Raw genomic sequence first — 18331 nt, 5'->3', positions numbered from 1 at the left:
TTTAAACTTCAATGTAAAACTTTGATTATTTCTTTAAACCAGAACAGAGTGTATTGAAACAAATTATGAACTTATTTTTTTTTAAAACAATAAATAAATGAAAGACATATGAAAACAGAAGAATAAACAAGGTTACAACAAGAAGCGCTTCACCACACAGTTATGACACATGAATCATGTAACAACTTTCTTGTATTAATGCAAATGGCCATTTGAGCTCAGTAAACAACTTTACAATCAATGGTATTCTTTCTCAGTATGAATCCAAACATCTATTACTTCAAATTATGAAGTATTTATACAAATTCTAACAAAATATATTGATTGGAAATATCAAGATTTATTACAAATATCTCAAAAATGTGTTACAAAAATAGAACTAAAATATAGGATATCTTAACTGCTGAATCAATTGGCACTATCTTTGAGGATTTCTGGTGATAAGGAACATCAAGTGGAATTTGGTAGCAAGTCTACTTTGATGAGGTAGCATCCAAGTTACTAACTGTCCATGAGCTTTTTCCTCATGAAAGTCTAAAAAACATGGTGCACTGATCCCTTTAAATATCTCAATCCATGAAAACTATGAAAAAAATGAGAGAGGTTTCAGTAGACGAGAATGTTTTCAACAAAAACCTCTTTCAATTTTTAAAAATTCATTTCCACCGGTTCAGAAACTATATTTGAAAACGGTGGTTTAAAATAGGAAAATTGTGGAAAATATTCCTTTCAAGATTCATTCGAATCTTTGAAACCATAATAGCGGTTAGAAACCTGAGAGATGTTTTTTTAAATGGATCTATTCTGGACAAAAAAATCTTTCTTTTTTTAAAAAAACATTCTTATTCTTTTGGAAACAATGCTCGAAATTACTGTGCTATATAGGGAAAAACATAGTTTTAACTGACCATTTTTCCAACTTAGTGTTGACTTTAATTGCCGACGTTCACTATTGATCTGGTGGGAGTAGGATGAATAGATATATGACATGGAGGTGGGAGATGACATAGATGCACATGGCTGGTGGAAATAATTGACTTATAAGTGTGGAAGGAAGGTGTGGGAAAGCGAATTTCGGGGGTGGGGGAGGGGGGAGTCAAGGGGGTTGCGAAATGGCAGAGAAGATGCCACGTTGTAAAATAGGGAAACAGGGAACTTGATTTTCAGACCCCCCCCATGATTAGATTTCATAGGGGATGGGAGGGGCCGAACCCAATCACTCGCTGTTGATCCTGGCGGGTTGAATCATGGTCATTGTTTCTTGCACAAAAGTTATTGCAAACGACAAAAGTGTTGCATCCAACCATAAATTTATTACAATTTATGATAATCATGATTAAATGATGCAATTAATTAATCTAAACATACTTAATTAACCTTTAATGCTGCATTTTGACTTGCTAGCATACTTTTGATTTTTTCAAAGGTTTCATTTTTCTTTTTCTATTTTTTTTTCTTGGAAATAATTTGCAGAATAAAACATTGTTTACAATCTTATCATATGAAAATCAACTGACAATCATCAATAGATCCTATGAATCATAATACCCTAACAAAGTGGACAACAAAATAGAGTGTGAGACTATGGAAAGACCAGGACATCAACAATTGAAAAATATCGTGGACAAGAAAAGAATGTAGGATTGTCTAAAGAAGAAGAAAAACAAAGTGATGGAACCATAGAGGAGTTATATTTCCCAAGAAATAGAATGAGAGTCGAGAATGAAAATTCAACCCAAATAATCACAAAAAACTACATAAATGCCACAAAAGCTAGACTAGATGGAGTACTTATGGGGAAGGCATCCCAGTGGAAAATAAAACCAACAAGAGAGAGAATCAGTAGAACTGAGATGCTAGTTGAAGATGATAGTGGAGATGGAGTGGAAGTTATATCCACATTGATTTTTGGAATACTATTACAATTGATTTGTTGGGTTCAACACAGGATGGACATTGAATTGAGGAAGTTGAAGATGTTGGTGAAGGGCGTACATGAGTAGTGGTACTATAGGAGAAAATAAGTAGCTAGTTATAGCATGAGGTGGAATACAAAAGATTTTATAAGTAGAGGAAAGACTTAACAACAACAAAAAAAGGTGCAGGACATGGAGAGATTAGATCCCATTGTAGAACCATAATGGAGATAAATAAATGGATAACAATGGATGGATGGATAACTATAAAGTAAGGTATGTGATATAGGAGAAACGAGGACAACAAAAATTCAGCAAGGCAAACAAAGTGGGAAACTACAACACAAAGTTTAGGACCCAGGAGGATTCAACATATCGAAGACATTTGACCAAGGGTCAAAAATTTTCCACTTGGGGAGTCTGATGCAGGAACATCAACCTCGAGCATTATTTTTGTTTATACCAAAATGGGGGTCTTGGAATTTCCAAAGGGAATTTTAATTTTCCTAACTATAAATTTGTATAAATTTATAAATGGGAGTTCAATATACAAGCCTATGTCCTAATTCTAGAAGAATCAAGAATAGTTGTGTTGTTTGGGTGTTTTGGTGAGTTGTTCTTATGGAAAAGTATGTATTTTGTAAATAGTGTCAAGTATTAAGCTAAGGTGTTAGTTTTTTTTAGTGATTGTCCAAGTGGTCCTTTTCTAATGTAACAAGTGTTAGAGTTAGTTGTTGCTTATTTTTAAACTGTTAGACATATGTCCCATTTTAGCCATTATGTTAAGATATTTCTAGGAAATGATATCGTATATGAAAGTATGTATATGGCAGAGAGGGTGTAGCTATTGAGTGAATTAGGAGTCTAAGATTCATACTCCAAGGGGTGGAGTTGGGCAGTGAGCCCATTGTGAATTTTTCTATGTCTAATTATTGTTCTGAAATAGAACCTGAATTAATTTGTGTACTGGTGAGATGTGCATTATGTTCTCCATATTTTATTTTATTATTATTAAGAATGGTGTTTTTTGGTGAATGAGAAGCATTATTCATTCCTCAAATGATGGTTGATATTCTATGTTAGATTCCTGTGTGTAATCCTGTGAAAAAGGGGCGATCGCTTCCATGTTTGATTGAATAATGTGGGTGCATATTTCATGCACAAGCCTATGTGAGAATTAGTGAATTCAAGGGATTGTATGCATACATAAGGTTTATAAGGTTAAATATAATATCGTAAGGAAAATGAGTTCATGGTGTGCAATAGAAGAGCCAATATCACAACTATGGAAAATGGGGAGAATCAGGAGTTTGAAGTAGAAAATAAGAGACTCTTAGAGGAAGAATGATAGCCCTATGTGAGAGGTAAAAGAAGAGACAAGTGAGGGGAATGAGGGAGAAATTTCATTTAAATGAGGTGTTTGTGCAAGGATCAATATTTAACAAACATTAAAGAGGATGAAGAAACCAAAGTAGAAAGACAAGATTTTTTTAAGTTAGGACAAAGTTAACCCAAGCGCAATAGAGTTGTGACAGGGAGTTGACATCTGACTACCCCAATCAATTCAATTAGAAGGAGTCCTAACGACTCAACCAAGTTTGTTTCAACATAAGTCTTGGCCATCAACCTTGATTGGACCTAGTCGACCAAGTCAAGCCTCGTATAAGTTGGGCCCAGAACAAGGAAAGGAAATGGATAAAATTGTTGTTGTAAATAATCCTAAAAATTTCACTAGGAATCGTCCTTTTTATGTTTCAATGAGAATCTATGACAATATCTCCCATGGTTATTTAACATATGGTGGGTCATTCCTAAACATAATTTCTAAAATCATAATTCAGTAGTAGGGCCTTTGGTGTATTAAGGATAAATCTAAGAAGATGTTGGCCTATAATAATACCCAACAAGCAACCATAGGTGAGGTTTAAGATGTAATGTTAGTAGTATGTCCCCACCTTAAAATAAGAACCACTTGCAATATCCAAGTGATTGACATGCATGTTAGTAATCATTCAATTATTCTAGGAAGATATTGGCAAGCTAAAATGGTGGATACATGTCAATCGATGAGATGCATATGTCCCTACCTAAGGATGGAAATAATATTTTTGTTCTTAAAGAGAGAAGGATCTCACCATACATTGAAAACATACCTAAACCTCATGTTCATTATGTTGAAGAATATTTGGGAGTTTAATATTTATTCATGGAAGATGAGTAGTCACCTACTCCTCCTCCTAATCATAATGACCAAGTCTAGCATGAACACTTTGATGATACATGTTCAAGTGAGAGAAATGGTGCAAGAATTATCTTATAGTCCCCATTTGGAAAAATATATGTGTACTCCTATCGACTTGAGTTTAGCTATACAAATAATATAGCTAAACTTGAGGCTCTATTACTTGGCATTGAACGTGATTTGAACCTTGTTTATAGTCATCTCAAAATATTTGGAAATTTTAAGCTTGTTGTCAATTTAGTCTAGAAAATTTACTCTCCTTCTAAAAAGTTAATTAAATGGTATACACAAGTTGCATGGAAAATGATTTCTGAATCACTTTCATTCAAAATCACACATGTAAATAGGGAGTTAAATGCTTTAGTTAATCATTTAGTTGTGTTTGCATGAAATCCACAAAACTAGATTCTTCTTGAAAGGTCTAACTATATTTTTCAATATTTTTATCGGCCTCACTTTCCAAATAACAAAGAAGGATGAAAGGTCTTCTTGAGTGATGAAAAGAATTGTGATTTTTTATAAAATGAACATTTGGATAAAAAGGAGATTATCTCCCTTAATGACAATAAGTACCCGATAAAGCTTTCTCCTTTAGAGAACTCATTTTTGTCTAGTGATGTCCCTAATAGGAAGGGAAAAAATATGGAGGATTCAAAGAGAAAAATAGGAAGAACAATACCTATGAATATTGGGACTCCTGAAGATCCAAAATTTTTACAAATTGGGTCCCAATGTTTTGAAAATTATTTTATTATTATTATTATTATTATTATTATTATTATTAATATTAATATTATTATTATTATTATTATTAATTATTATTATTATTATTATTATTATTATTATTATTATCTATTTTGTGAATCCAAATATGTAATTTCCTTGCCTTATAAGGATCTACATGTTTTTGAATCCAATATCTTTCAACACACAATCCCTATTAAAGAAAATAACTTGTTAGGCAAAGGTAAAAATCGATCAACCCTGCACTTGAAGCAATAATAAAGAAATAATTAGAAAACTTTGTTAAATTTTCTTAGTGGGTGGAAAAATTTGTTCCATTTAGGAAGAAGAATGTTAAAATAATCCTATGTGTCAAATTTCGAGCTTTAAATAAGGCAAGTGTAAAAGATAATTTTAATATTCCTAATATGGGCGTTATCTTGCGTCAGGTTGCAGGATCTCGAATGATGTCACTTATTGACAACTTCTCAAGCTATAATCAAATATATCTTAAGAAGTTTGAAAAGTATAAAACTACTTTCACCACTCATTGGGGCACCTTTGCTTATGAATGCATGCATTTTGGGCTAATTAATGCAGGTGCCACTTTTCAGAGAGCTATGCAAGTAGCTTTTGATGATCTTGTTGGGAAAATTATCCAAATTTATCTCGATGATTTAACCATGTATTCATAGTGCCAAAAAGAGCATTTCGATAATCTACGATAACTTTTCCACTGATGCAGAGAATTTGGCATATCTTTAATCCAACAAAATCTATTGTTATTGCAAGAAAGTTTCTTGGTCATATAATTTCAAAGGTTGGTATCAACGTTGATCTAGAATGGATTAAATCTATCCAAAATCTCTTGGTCGCTAAGTCAAAAAAGGAAATTCATTCCTTCATGGGTATAATTAACTTTGTCTGGAGATTCATATGTGATTTTCCTAAAATTTTTAAACCTATTTATAATTTTCTTAAGAAAGATCAATATTTTCACTGGAATGATACTAAGCAAAATGATTTTTTGGCCATTGAATATGCTATAAGCTCTCTCTAGTCTTGGAAAAACTAAATTTACCAAGGATTTTATCATCTATATAAATCCCACTAAGGAAGCTATTTCAAGAATTCTTCTTTAAAAAGATGACCCAAAAAAGAACATCCAATATATTTTATGAGCTTGTTGATGGGCCAAATTTTATTGCCAATAGTTAGGCGATCTCCCCAGTGTAAAGTACCAACTAGACTCTACATCGTTTGTGTTAGAAGCCCCATCTGGTCTGTGGGACTGGTAGCCATAGTGTTGTTTTATGATTCGTTTTGGAGAGAATGAACAACAAGTATTAGAAATAAAATAAACCTTTTGATAAATACAGGTTAAAGCAAATTTATGTAAACTTTACATATGAGATGTTATGGACATAACAACTAAATAACATGACAAGAATCTTAAAGAAGCATGTTAGCAAGACTTCAATTAAAATTCTTGTATAAAGAGAATGATTTTTCTATCAATTACAAATTAATTCCTAAATTATAACAAACATGAAAGCATAAACAACATACAATCCCAAGTATGATATGTGCTTAAATCAACAAAGCAGTCTGTTAACATAAACAAGTGGAAGCATAAACATATACCATCAAATCACCACAAGAAAAGTCTCACAATGCTCAATAACACATGTAAGGAATTGTTTACCTGGGCTCAAAGAGCTTCTAAAAATTAAGTTGAAATATCCATAACACCATCACATGAAATGCCCATGAAATCTAATAGTGGAAATGCAAAGATACCACTTGAATTCTAAATATATCTATATATATATCTATATCTATATATATATATATATATATATCTATATATATATATATATATATATATATATATATATATATATATATATATATATATATAGATATAGATAAAATCTCAAAACAATATGCACAAGTCAATTTCAAAACTAAAGGTCCCTTACATCTAGCCATGAGGGTATATTTATAAAAGGTAGGGTGACTTTTTACCTACCATGACCTTTCACCTACCCTCATGACTCTTCAACTTCCACATGACTTTTCACATTCCATATGAATATCTAGTCTAAATTCTATTTTACTTTTAATAAAATAAAAATTACGTCAAAATTAATGAAACAAAACATCCTCATTTATCTAACCTGGTGATGGAAATATATGGAGCTTCTACCTATATATCCCTAACCAAATATTCTTTCTAAACTTTGTATTCACCTGAAATTGTTAGGATCTTGTGTTGTAGTTCATCTCCATACCTTGTGAGGCATTCTAGTGCATCAAGTATCAAAGATAGTTTTTTTTTTTTTTTTTTTATCTTACACTTGGTTCAACAACATTGTGGGATTTGTGTGTAGTTTCATAGGCTCAACCACATACTGTACAATCATCTCTTTTGTAGCCTCCAGATTGTCTCTAGTAGTTGATTTCTTTATTGGATCCAAAATTCCTTAAATCTCTTGCTTGAATTCTTATTTGGATATTATTTCACCTAATGCACCAATGGAAGATATTTTGCATACCTTGACTAGAGATTCCATCCCACTATGCAAGGTTTTATTAGCGGCCATTATTTTTTCCATGTCTTTGATCAACTTCTCATGTTATTGCATCTTGATTTTGACATCAACTTTATCCTTTTTTTTCGTTATCCAATTGTTTCTAGTCAATTCCTTAGGCACATTAGGGAACTTCATGTTGCATTCATACATGAGATCAATTACTAAGGATGCTAGTTGGATTAGCATTCCTCTTTCATTTAACTCACCTTTCAATTTGGGAAATGGAGCCATTACTTGATGCAAGGCCAACATTTCATTATAGGAAAGTTCCATAGATTCTATAGCACCTTAACATGTTCAAGAATAGACGCCTTCAAATCCTCACCTCAGGAGTGTGAGATCAACATCCCACTATGCAAGGTTTTATTAGCGACCATTATTTTTTCCATGTCTTTGATCAACTTATCATGTGATTGCATCTTGATTTTGACATCAACTTTATTCTTTTTTGTTGCTATCCATTTTTTTCTAGTCAGTTCCTTAAGTGCATTAGGGAATTTCGTGCTCCATTCATACATGAGATCAACTGCTAAGGATGCTAGTTGAATTAGCATTCCTCTTTCATTTAACTCACCTTTCATTTTTGGAAATGGAGAAATTACTTGATGTAAGGCCAAAATTTCATTATAGAAAAGTTCCATAGCTTCTTCTAGAACCTTAACATCTTCAAGAATAGATGCCTGCAAATCCTCACCTCAGGAGTGTCAGATGAACAAATTTCGGTTCTCATTTTGTAGTTGTATATTATTCTACTAAAAAATGGCCAAATTTTCTTTCAAGTCTTTAACTTATTTTGATGACATGTCTATGTTTCTTTTCGTATGGTAGCTGAAAAAGTAGTCCCGACAAAATTGATCACTCCAAGGTTCATTGTAGTGTCCATTACTATTTCCCTTTCTGTAATGACCGATACGGGTTTTCTTGGATTCTTGACCAAGAATATACACATTTATTGTATAATCTTACACTTGACTTGGTCAAAAGTAAGCTTGGAGAGATCCAATACCTCATCCTCTTCTTCCACTGTGATGCCTAAATCCTAAGATGGGAAATGTCCACCAATGATAGGAGTAGGTAGTAGGACATTCAAGGTAGGAAGTGCCATTTGTGGTTCTATACATTACAATGTACTATCTTCGACTATATTGTTTTCATGTTACTTTTAAATCATTTCTTTCTCAAGTTGTTTGGATAATTCTTCTCCCTGCATTTTGGCTTCTTCTTCTTCCTTTATTTTCCTTTCTTCCTCGTCTTTTCTCCTTTTTCTTCTTCTTTATTTTTCTTTACTGCTACCTCTTTCCTCTTCCTTGATATCTCTACGTCTTGTTTATGGCCTCTTTCCTTTTACTTGCTTCTTCCTTTTTTTTCATATTCTCTTCTTCTTGTTGTTTCTTCTTTATCTCTTCCTCATGTTTCTTTCGTTGAGTCTCTTCTTCTTTCTACTTATTTTTGGATTCCTCTTTATTAGTCATTTACTTCTTTTGCTTTCACTTTATAGTTTATTGTCTTTTTTTTCTTTTAATAATAACTTCTCTTTCCTTCAATCTCATGCTGTCTTTAGTGTCATGCTTTGATTGCTCTCCGTTTTCAATGTGTAGAGCTTATTCCAGTTCCTTGGAAGAGTTATACAAGTTTTTCACCCTTTCCACTTCTTCTTTGGTGGCTGAAGCATATACATTATTATATCCAATTTCTTTGCAATGTCCCATGATGATACCCATATAGTCATATATATGGAAAATTAACTCACCAAATGAGAAATGATGCAATTCTTTAGATTTTACTTTTGGCTTCTTGAAACTTTTAATAGAGTAAGATCCAATATCTAATCAGAAGATAGGCCATGGAGCTTTCTTGGATTTGACCAAGATATTGGGAAATCATGTGGTAAGTTGATAATCCACCTATTGAAACATCACTTTTTCCATAATAAAGGTAGGCAGAGAATGTGGAGGCTTGTAAGCACCAAACACTCAAATATAAGTATAATCACCACTAGGAAACCGATATGCAATATCATGCAAAGAAACCCTATCTTTGTCAAACATGCATGGAGGTTCTATGTCGAACAATACATTATATAGAGGAGATAAAGTATTATGCAATCTTCTCATACATCTCTCTATACCCTGTGTTCCACAAACCTTTGAACTATGTGAACACATAATTCTTCTTTGGGAATTCATTTCAAACCTTGCCCTTCAAAGTTTCATTTTATACACACAACATCCAATAGGTGAAATGCCACATAAATTTTTGACTTCTCACCCTCTACTGGATTTTTAGCTGCATAGGCATTAGATTTTATGGAGGATTCTAGCATACTTACCTAGTTTAAGATCATCCCTTTCATGGCACATGCATGAATAAAAGGAAACCATGCTTCATAAAAAGTATTCATGCCTGGTTTTCCATAAAATTTGTTTATCATAACAACTAACATTTGATAAAAATTCCTAAGTGATTTAGTCTTGTAAATCACATATTCTCTATGCCTAAATTTACTTGGCTCTTACCACCAAGACTCCAACATGTCCTTAGTTGATCCATCGAAGCTACAAACCACCTACTATTGAAAGTCTCTTGATTTCTGAGAAGCTTATAATAATTTTCAATATCTATTGTTGTAAATGATGTCACATGTTCTCCCTTATCACTTTTGATCATACATTGTTCCTCTTCTCCATGCTAAAAGATCCACTCTATAGTCTCTGTACACAAGAAGACAAGGGGGTGTTTAGCAAACTTATGTAGCCAATACTTCTTCACATTGATATACATATGTAAGTATTCTTCATCCTATGGGATGTTATACCTAGAAAGCTTTGAATATATATCACCTAATGTAAGCTATGTTGTCTTGTCAATATAGAAAGTAGTATCACCATATATGGGAAATTTAGGAGGGTTGCCTACAACCCCCTTTATGCTTCTTTCAATCCTGCCAAAACTTTTTCCAGATCCTCTTATGATGAGCAGTACCATTTCTCGAGAAGAAGAGGATATGCTAAGGAAATCTAAGTCAATTGTACCTAATATCTCAAAGACATTCATTAGTGAAACAAGACGTTATATTATGGAAAAGCTAATCACTAGTTGCAAACCAAAATACAATAGTTTAGGTCATATTTTGGGAAGGAAAGGTTAGGTCACATATTTCATTAGCATCATGTCACAAATGAAGATATTATGCAAGTCGTGATTTCAAATTGTAGAGAATGTCACATTTTTGAATTACAATGTCATTGTGGACTAGAAGTGCGACTTGTGACTTGAGTAAGGGATAAATATAAGTTTAGTCATAGATTTCATCTCTATGCTAATTAATCGCAGTTTCAAGTTACAGTCTTACTGTGTGTTAAAAGTTTGATGTGCGACATAAGGATTGAGGACTCTCATGCTTATGATAGGTTTCATCCCTAGGCTTAGTCACAGGTCCTATTTACAATGTAAGTCGTGATTCAAAGTTCTAGTCTAAGTCACACTTTCAAGTGCTAGCCTCACTACAAAGTGTAAGTGATTCAAAGTTCTAGTCTAAGTCACACTTTCAAATGCTAGCCTCACTACAAAGTGTAAATGCAATTTGTGATTTTCGAGAAGGGACTTCTTTACTTGCAAATCACAAGTTTCAAATGAAAGGTAAGAAACATGAAAGTGCTATTGTAATGGAATTATATGATTCCACAATGGTTTCAACCAGTATGTCATACGAATTTAGCCAAATAAGATATACAATTTCCCTCAAATGAATATATGCAATCTCAATCAAAGGGATTCATATGATTTCATCCAAAAAACCAATATAATTCCACAAATAACTTGTGTGATTTCATCAACTTGAAATCATGAAATTTTGGAAATTGAGATGTTGAACTATGTCTTCAATTTCAAGAAGAAATCGATGTGATAGGAGATGAGGAGTGAGGTTTGAGAAAATAAAAGATAAAGCTGAGAGTCAAGTAAGGATTTGAGTGCTTCTGCGAGGGCATGGTTTAGATAGTCAAAGGAGAGATCGAAGAATATTTTCATGGTAGGACATAAAGAGGAGAAGAGGAAATGCACGTAAAAGATATAAGTATTCAAGGAAAGGGTAAATGAATTTATTAGATACACAATAAGTAATAAAATAAACAATGATGGCAAGGAGAAGGGCATTACTTACCAGGTAATCATAATCGAAACTTCTATCTAGACAGGTGGCTTACTCTTCTAGTGTTTGAGTGCATAATGAAATAAGGGGAGAGGAATTTCATTATATAAGAACAATTCTTGTGCAAAGAGGTCATATTTTAAAAGTGTGACTTGTATTTGTTACATGCAATGATGAAGGCTTGGTTGCAAGTCACACTTTCCATGAGCATTCGATAAGCCATTAGGCACTAAATGCATGATTTGCAACTTAAGAAGATGATGGCTTATTCCTTGTTTCAAATAACATTTCTAGAGGTTGTAGGTCAAGATATTAGGCATTATATGTGTAACTTGTGACTAATAAGATGAGCTTCATAGTCTAAGTCGCAAATCAAACTTCCAGAGGCCATGCAGACTAGCACTGGAAGTTGCGATTGTGACTTACGATAAAGGCACAAATTAGGTTTTCAAGGCTTCAAGGCTAATATTTCAAGTATGCAATGCAACCAAATTCAGGTCAAAGGAGGGTTTAAGTCTTCAAAAATCATAGGAAAAGTGTGAAAAGGAATTGACAAAGTGGGAATGCAAATTTGAAATCGTAAAAAATTTGGGGTTGTTATAGCAGCTACAACAATTGGCGATTTACTAGTCTAACCTTAGAACCTTTGCTTAAATTTACGCTAATATTAAATCTAATCCTCATGAAGTGTTGTCTTAGACTTATAGATCCAACTAGTCTCATTGTTGAACCCTACTTGTGAGTGAATTCTCTTTATCACTTTTGAGTTGCTTCGAACATGCTTCATAAGTTAGGAGTTGACACTAATGTCTTCAATAGGGGATTAGGATAGTGAATATGTGAGTTGAATATATTTATAATTAATGTTAGCCTCTGGTGTTTCTCCACTGCTAGCAAGCATCCATAGCACTAGTGGAGTCACTTAAGAAATCTGAAGCATTTCTTTACTGCCATGGAGCATCCATATCCCCAATGAAGTTGGTTGAATCATCTATCTGCACAGGAACCCTTTCTCATTCCTCTACACTTTATTTGATTTTTTATTTTCTATGCACTTTGAATTATTTATTAGGCATTTATAGTGCCGAGATGGATGAGGGATCCTAACTTATTTTATGGGAAAGAGAGGTTGTTTCCTGTTTTCAAAGACTTTAGACTTATCGAAATGGGTTTGATCACTATATGTTTTCTCCTTTTTCCTTCTCTAACCACTAGGTGAACTCAATTAAAACATAATTTGAGTTTAAAAGCCAATTCAAATAACAGAAATCCTATTAAGGATATGGGGTATTCCAGTTGATTAGAGTATGGATATAATTGACATGTAAAGATGTTCAAACCTAAACAATGGAAATAGATCTAAATTTAACCAATGATTGAGAAAAATACCACAATCTTTGTAAAACATTCAGCTTATTAATAATGTCCCATAACACTTTATTTAAATACAATGCCTTTATTTATGTACAAATACTTTTGGGAAAGAATGAGAATAAAACGCATAAGGAAATGACAAGAAATTAAAAGCATGACAAGAAATAAAATGCATGAAATAAATATTACATGAAAGTAATATGTACAAAGAGAAGAGTAGTGCAACATGAGCTGCCAGTGGAAATAAAATTTCAAGTCCTGGCCATTCACGAGAAGGGATTCAATATTCCCATATAAGGTTTGCAAATCATAAGTATGTTGGAAAAGTTTTTCTTTGATTCGATATGGATCAATCTACAGGGATTTGAACTTGGTGTGCTTTCCCTTGTCTTGATGCTATTTATCCCACTTCAAGACAAGGTATCCCATGTTGAATTCTCTATTGCCTGCAGACTTCTTTTCAAAACATATTTTTATTTGGTTCTGGTGATAGGAAATTTTTCTAGGACTTTTCCATTTCTTCCTCAAGTTTTAAGAACATGTCAATCGTGCTTTTCATAATTTTACATGACCTACCACGGGATTCTTGGGATAATTGTAAAGCAAGGATGTATATGGCGGGATCACTTCCTTTTTGTATACAAGGAAGTAAGGAGAAGTACCGAGAGAAGGCTTAGGAGTAACACGATCATCCCAGAGAGAATTTATTAGAGTATTATGCCAATTCCACTATTGCGTAAGCACCATTTTCTTGATGATATGGATCAAGTTCTTATTGGTGAATTCGGCTAGTCCATTTCCTTGGGGGTAGTAATTAGCTAAATGTTTCAACATGATCCCATTTTCCAAAGAAAAATATAACCTTAATTATGAAAAATAAGTTTCATTATCAAAGAGGAGTGAGGTTGGAACATAAAACCTAGTAATGAAGTTTTTATTAAGAAATTGAATTACCTCCTGATCATTCACATGTTTGAGGAGAACAACTTCAACCCACCATGTAAAATAATATGTGGCTATGAGAATGTTGTACTACTTTGAGGAATTCAGAGTGATTTACCCAATCATATCCAAACCCCACTATTGACAAGGTTCTTCTACAACAATGGTTTGGATTGGATTAGTTTATTGTATCTCTCTTCCAGCACATCTTTGATAGATGGAGCATTCATGTGAAAATGCATGAGTCTCTAAATAATGTAGGCCAATAATAACCCACCTTCATAATCTTATGTGTTGTTGTATCACCGACATAGTGTCCTCTTTCCAGTCCATCATAAAGATCCTTTAATACCTTCTTAGCATCAGAAGATTGCAAACATTTCAACAAAACACCATTATGGTTTTTTCGAAATAGATCTCCATGGATCAGCTACTAAAAAGAAGCTTTTAATTTGATATCCCTTTTCTGTTTCAGTAATAAATAAGAAGGAAAAGTTTCATGTTCTAGATATTTCCTCAATTCTTCATACTAGGAAGATGGTGTGTTGAGTGTGGGTGCAAAATCATTATTATATTACATCTCAATCTCTTGCTCCCATCCTAACATTTCTTCTTCATGTGGATCTATGGCTCCTATGGAAATATTACATAATCCATGGCCTTTGACTGCTTGAGATGGCTTGAACTCAAGATCATATTCTTGTAAGCAAGTCATCCAATTGGATCTTCATTCCCCTATTTCCTATGACACAAACAAAGATCGAATTATGGGATGAGGAATGAACACTATGACATGATTCTTAATAATATAAGGCCTAAATTGTTTGACAATCTTGCACACAACATAAGCGTTCTTTTCCATATCAGGATAATTCAATTTTGATCCTTGCATGCCCATACTTATAAAGAAGATAGGTCATTCATTTCCTCGATCATCTTTCTGAGTCAAAATGAATGCTAGTGAAGAATATGAAGCAAAAGTATAGAACATGAAATCCTTATCGAAATTGGGAATATAGAGAGGAGATTTAGCTATGGATTTATTTATCTATGTGAAATCTTCCTTCTCCTTTTGGTTCCATTTATAAACCACATCCTTCTTGATCATATCTTGCAATGGTTTCACAATTTGGGAATAATTTGAAATATTTTTTTGAAGAAAATTATTTTTTCCCAAAAATAATTGCATGGCTTTCTTACCATTTGGATACATAATTTGAGTGATGGAATTGACATGCTCAGGTTCAATTGTAATACCACTCATCACAATGATATTTCCTAAGAGATTCCCTTTATACATTGCAAAAAAGCTTTTCTTAGGATTGAGCGATATACCGTATTTTTGTAGCGCTAAAAAATATGTCTCAGATGACATAAATGAGTTGATATTTTCTTCGAGAAAAATGTGACATCATTGAGATACACCACCACACTCTAACCAATCATCCCTATAAACACAACATCCAATTATCTTTGAAATTTACCTCCGACATTTATAAGTCCAAAGGGCATGAGTCTAAAAGTGAAGGTTCCCCATTTGGTTACGAAAGTAGTCTTTAATCTGCTTGGCACAACAATGAGTATTTGGTTATAGAAAAAAAAATACATCCAACAAGGAGAACATAACATAAGCTAAAACCATTTGGAGGATCTACTCCAGGGAGGGAACTGAGTAGTTATCTTTTTCTGAAGCTCGATTGAGATTTTTGAAATAAACACATAGGTAGATATCCTTAGGTTTCTTCCTTATTGAGAATAAATTTGAGACCCACGTTGAATGATTGACTCTAAAAATAATCAGTGCATCCAATTCTTTTTTTAATTCCTTTTGTATGAGAGACTCAAGTGTCATATGTACCTTTCTTAGTTTCTACTGAAAAGACTTGACCCCATCTTTTATTAGAATGACATGTTGGATAATTCATGTGTTGTATGTATTTAGGTATTTGTAAGTCCAGAAAAAAATGTATTGATATTGTTTGAATAGTTGAATGAAAGCTTGTCTTTCCTCCAATGAACAACAAGTATCGAGATTGATGAACTTAGGGCTTCTTCAATCCAAAGATATATTTTTTCATGCAATAATGTTGAACTCTATGTTTTCGTATTAGGAGGTCCTTTAAACTGATTTTGTAAGATGAATAAATTATTAAGCGAAACAACACCTTTGGGAATTGGATTTCCCTCTCATGCATTAACTCTTTCCTACAAGGCGTTATTGTGTTTGTCCTCATCTATGGCCACGTCTTTGAATATGTTTGCATTGGAAAGAAATTCCAAAATCTGTTGATCATCATTGAAAACACATAAGTTAATTACAACATCTAGGATAACATGGTTGTGATTTATTTCAATAGAGAAATAATCCCTAAGTGGAGTAAATCTAGTAGCGGAATTAGCTAATGTATCGGCTACAACATAATTAATTCCTTAGACATAATTAATATTAAAATATTTAAATGTGGAAATCAATCTCCATACCTCATGTTGGTAGTTTTTCAAATGAGGTGAAAGGAAATTAATAGTATTACGTACCTACCTAGTGATAATCTCAACCTCACCAATTACCTCCAAAAACTCTACTTTCAGTTCTATGGCTTTCATTAGTACAAGAATCAATGCCTCATATTCTACAGTGTTGTTCATGCATTGAAATTATAAACAATGAGAAATACAAAATTCATTCTTTTTGGGATCCATCAAGATATAGCCCACTCTAGCTCCATTGTACGTTTTTCATCCATTATTATACAACATCCACAAGTCATTATTTACATGATTAAAATCTAAACTAAAATTATTTGCATCTATAATAAATATCTCATTTTCACTAGCTCGAGGGTAAGGAAGGAGTTCCAACAAGGTATTCGACGAAATAGATGACAACATGTCTTGGTAGCAATTAATGCCAATTTTTATGAAACAATTTCCTAGTTCTTCCTAAGTAATAGTGATAGGTTAATTTGGTGCCTCTATCTCAGTGACCATATAATTTATGTGTGGATCACTATTAACCATAATTTGATTGTTCTTTATTTTGTATAGGAATCACATATGGGAACAATTTGTGGAAAAATATCCTTGGAATTTTCTGGACTTGTATTTTCTCATTTGAAGCCCATATGCCTCATGAATATAAAAAAACACAATATCAATAAACCAATGAACCCTTGACTTAGAGGACAATCTAATCAATACATTGTTTATTTATCCCACAACTTGTACCTAGGATCTATCAAGTTGAATGACATTTGCATCTATTTTCTTCGATTTAGCATTAATATTTTTGCAAATAGACAAAGGCATAAGATTTGTTGAAGCACCTGAGTCAACTAGACAATTATGCATATTATAATTGAAGATCTCAAATGTCAAAAAAAATGGAGGTACTGAGGATTTTGAATTAACATTCACTGCATTCATAATGGATTCAAAACTTACCACATCTTTGGCTTGACCGTAAGAACAAGTCTTGGAGGAAGAAGTGGGTTTTAGGTTGAAGGCGAGGATTCAAATGTCTTAATAATCAACTCCTTTTGGCCAAGCAGTTTCGTTAGCTCAAAGAGTGATATATTTTCTTAGAATTTATTCAGACCGTCAATGATGTTATAATCCATATCACAAGATACACTTCCATCTTTGGATAGTTGGGATGAGGTCATTGGTTGATAAGGTTTGTCAGCTACTTCAAGAGTATTAGAATTAATTTTAGCACTCCATAACATACTCTTTGAAGCCTTCTCGGTTGAATATTTTGGAGTTGAATTCTGAGCAGGGTCTTTCAAGGGAAATATCCTTCTCAAAATTTCCTTCTTCTTGTCATCCAATGTAGGTTCAACCATTGGTCCTTTATTCCTTAGTTTGTAAATCTAAGGAGGATTAACGGGAAGAGTCTCTCCAATCTAGGCTCCACCAATTGTTGGAGGCTCACCATATCTAACAATATCCAATACCATTATAGATGATCCAACATTATCTTCAGATGGAGTGGAATCATCTTCTACTTTTAGTTGATCCGTTTGGTCTTCAACGGTCTGATCATCGAGCACTTTATTTAACATCGTAATCATTTTGCAAGCCACTGCGGTCATGTTTTTTAAAAATTAGTAGCTTACTGGAAAGTGCAATAATTTTCTATACCTAATTTATCCACAATGAGATTCAATTCAAGATTTATGCTGACTTAGTTATTTTATTACTACTCTTCTTTAAAAACAGCTTGAAATATTTGCTACTGGAAGATCTTTCACTTGTCTTTATTTTCAAATCAGAAACCTCATTAGTTAATTATTTTAGAGAATTCACTAAATTTCCAAAATCAAATGTTTCTTTATCACCAAACTAACTGGAGAAATGTTGATATTTCTTACCAGTGATCTTTGGTTCA

This window comes from Pinus tabuliformis, chromosome 2_2, assembly GCF_031772625.1.
Source record: "Pinus tabuliformis cultivar Carrire ecotype Pingquan chromosome 2_2, CPIR1, whole genome shotgun sequence".
NCBI classification, from domain to species: Eukaryota; Viridiplantae; Streptophyta; class Pinopsida; order Pinales; family Pinaceae; genus Pinus; species Pinus tabuliformis.
This window is presented reverse-complemented; position numbering follows the sequence as displayed.